This window comes from Nannospalax galili, unplaced genomic scaffold (assembly GCF_000622305.1).
Source record: "Nannospalax galili isolate Female #2095 unplaced genomic scaffold, S.galili_v1.0 scaffold293, whole genome shotgun sequence".
Classification (NCBI taxonomy): Eukaryota; Metazoa; Chordata; class Mammalia; order Rodentia; family Spalacidae; genus Nannospalax; species Nannospalax galili.
Window position 1 is genome coordinate 6,488,787 of NW_008337147.1, and position 3,663 is coordinate 6,492,449.

General features: G+C 47.4%; 1 long non-coding RNA gene across 1 annotated transcript in view; it reads left to right on the forward strand.

Annotated features, from left to right (window-relative positions):
• LOC115070205 overlaps positions 1 to 3,433 on the forward strand; it is a 7,572-nt gene extending 4,139 nt beyond the window's left edge. The window contains exons 2-3 of the long non-coding RNA XR_003849404.1: positions 1,430 to 1,570; positions 3,153 to 3,433. This is a non-coding gene — a long non-coding RNA (uncharacterized LOC115070205). The remainder of the gene's footprint in view (positions 1 to 1,429; positions 1,571 to 3,152) is intronic.
• The last annotated feature ends 230 nt before the right edge of the window (positions 3,434 to 3,663 follow it).

Genomic DNA, 3,663 nt, shown 5'->3' on the forward strand with positions numbered 1-3,663 from the left:
CCTCTTTATACCATAAAACAAATAGATCGGCTCCTTCAAAATTCAGATGCATGGCTAATCGCTTGTGCCAGTTTTTCAGGTACCATAGACAATCATTACCCGCCTGACAGGCTCCTCCAGTTTTGTAAATTACATGCCTTAGCTTTCCCTCGCCTTACTAGCCTAAAGCCTCTACCTGATGCCTTGTTAGTTTATATGGATGGCTCCTCCTCTGGGATGGCTGCCTTTACCCTTAAGAAGCAGACAACCCACTTCCAAACTAATCTTGCCTCTGCACAATTAGTGGAACTTTCAGCTTTAATAGCTGTTTTCACTATTTTTCCCACAAAACCCCTCACCATATATACCGACATTGCCTACCTCCCCCACTCTATTCCCCTTCTTGAAACTGTTCCCTTTATCAAACAGGCCTCTGAAGCCGCCAATCTTTTTCAACAGTGCCAACAACTTATTCATGAGAGAACAGTCCCTTTCTTCCTTGGTCATATTCGAGGTCATTCTGGCCTACCCGACCCTCTTTCCACTGGCAATGAACTAGCTGATGCAGCCACCAAGATAATTGCGGTTGCCACTGTCCCCACCATCACTCAAGCTCAGCAAGCTCATGCCTTACACCATTTAAATGCCACTTCTTTAAGGCTTTTGTTTAAAATTACTAGAGAACAAGCCAGACAAATAGTTAAAAATTGTGGGACCTGTGTAACCTTCCTTCCAGTTCCCCACCTAGGAGTTAATCCTCGGGGACTAACACCCAATATGCTCTGGCAAATGGATGTCTCCCACCTTCCTGAGTTTGGTACATTGCAATATGTTCATGTTTGGCATCGATACCTTTAGTTGTTTATTTTGTGCTATCCTTCAGTTTGGAGAAGCTACTAAACATGTCATTGCTCATCTTCTGCACTGCTTCTCTATCTTAGGAACACCCTCCTATCTAAAAACAGATAATGGCCCTGGCTACATTTCCCAGGCCTTTAAAAATTTCTGCTCCACCCTACAAGTGCAACATTCTAATTCTACTGGTATCCCGTACAATCCTCAAGGACAAGGAATAGTTGAGCGAGCTCACCTATCCTTAAAAAACACCCTTCAAAAAATTAAAAAGGGGGAGTGGTATCCCATGAAGGGCCGCCCAAGAAACCTGTTAAATCATGCACTCTATGTTTTAAACTTCCTCACCCTGGACTCAGATGGCATCCTGAATCGAAAAAGCAATATGCCATGGTAAAATGGAAAGATCCCTTAGACAATTCCTGGCATGGCCCAGACCCAGTTTTAATCTGGGGAAGAGGATCCATCTGCATTTTTTCACAACAACATGACGCTGCTAGATGGCTCCCAGAGAGACTGGTAAGACAGGTTAATGAAAATTCTTCCAGGGAGGATGAGACCCCTTGAGAAAGGAAAATTTCTTTTCTTAACCCCACAGGCAAAGGACACATGAATCGCATTGGATGGAAACTGTTGGCTGCTATCATCGCCTTCACATTCATCGTCATCTGTGCCTTCATTCTTGCGCTGATCTGCCTCAAAGTCATCAGAGAACTACAGTTCAATTCAACAAAATGTGGTCGGTGCTAACTTTCCTCACATGCCTTTCCCCAGTCATGGCCCTATGAACCCTATCCAACACTCACACTACCTGGAATTATACGTGGCTGGTTCTTAATGGGCGTGGTGACCCCATATGGGCCAATTCCACCCTTATCAATGAGCAGCCCTGGCCCACCTTATACCCAGATCTTTGCCAGATCGCTCTGGGCACCCCTCCCAACTGGGATGTAGAGGGCTATGAAGCCTACATAGGTGCCAAGCCACCTACTAAACCAGTCCCCTATATAGGCATAGATACCACTGTGGTGGCATGGACTGGGTGCGGCAATGCAGATCGTCGATCCAGACTTCGAGTCTTAGAATTCTATGTCTGCCCTGGCTTTCATCGAGCCACCCACCTCAACCCCTCTTGTGGGGGGAGTGATCAGTTCTTCTGCAAAAGCTGGGGATGTGAAACCACAGGAGATGCCTGGTGGAATCCCTCCTCATCCTGGGATTACATAACAGTCAAATACAATTTCTCTAGGCCCACTGCTCGCAATGCTATAAAAGACTATAGTAAAGACTGCCAAAATAAATGGTGTAACACCTTAAACATTTCCTTCATGGAAAAAGGCAGACAGGCCACCAAATGGACTCAAGGATATTCTTGGGGCATAAGGCTCTATAAAAATGATCATGATGATGGCCTCGTGTTTAAGATCAAACTCTTAAAAGAGCCCCTCAATCAGTACAAGCCTGTTCAGATTGGCCCTAACCCCATTTTAGTGAATAAACACCAACCAGCCCTGACACCAGCCCCTGTAGTTCCTAATCATAACACCATTAAGGCTGACAGTCAAAACCTTAGGAACTCCCACTCTGGCCATAGCTCCACTACCCCACACAATGTTCCCCTCCTTCAGCCCATAACAGGAGACCCTCTGCCCCTGGGTGATCTTCATCATACCAAAAACATTATCTTGCAACTCCTTAATGCCACTTATCAGGCCACCAGAAGTGCCGGTCAAGACCTGGGAGATTGCTGGCTATGTTATAATTCCCAGCCCCCATTCTATGAAGGGGTGGTGATCCCTTTGCCCAACAATTCCCTTGGCTACTCAGACTCCCCTTCCTCTTGTTCATGGCCAGATTAACACCGGAGCGGCCTGACTCTATCACGGATAGTGGGTCGGGGAACCTGCCTTGCGCCCACTGGCCAACCTCCAGCCATCTATTGCCCCTACTGCAATGCCACCACTGCCCCCAATAAAGATTCCCAGTTAATTCAAGCCCCTTCCAATACGTGGTGGATTTGTAAGGATGGTCTCACTCCATGTGTATACGTGCAGTCCTTTTATAACAAAGATGATTTTTGTCTCCTAGTACAACTCCTCCCTCGTCTCTCCTACCATAGCCCTCAGGCATTCCTCGGGCTATGGGAAGCCCCTGACAGCCACTCTCGATCCCGAAGGGAGCCTGTCTCTGCCCTCACCATCTCAGTCCTTCTAGGCTTGGGCGTCGCAGGCACAGGAACTGGTGTTGCTTCCTTACTCATAGGAAGCTCCAGGCTTGATGCCCTGCAAGCCACCATTGACAAAGACCTCCATCGCTTGCAGGCTGGCATCAATGACCTGGCAGATTCACTTTCCTCCCTGGCCGAGGTGGTCCTTCAGAACCGGTGTGGACTAGACCTCCTATTCCTACAGCAAGGAGGACTTTGTGCAGCTCTTAAAGAAGAATGCTGTTTTTACCTAGATAAGACTGGTACTGTAAAAGATAGCATGAAGATCTTGAGGGAGGGGCTGGAGTGGCGCAAAAGGGAAAGGGATCAACAGGATAGTTGGTATAAAAATTGGTTTTCCACATCACCTTGGGTTTCAACCCTCTTGCCCACCATATTGGGGCCCCTCCTAGCCACCCTGGCTGTAAATATCCTTTGGCCCCTGGGCCTTCAAAAGGATCACAACCTTCATTAAGAGTCAGATTAATGATCTGGCAGCTAAACCTATTCAAGTGCATTATCACAGGCTGGAGCTTGAGGATCGAGACGACCCCTTTGAGCCCACCAGGCCTTATGACAACGTGATGAGTCATCCCCTTGAGAGCTGAACCGGTCAGCCAAAGACA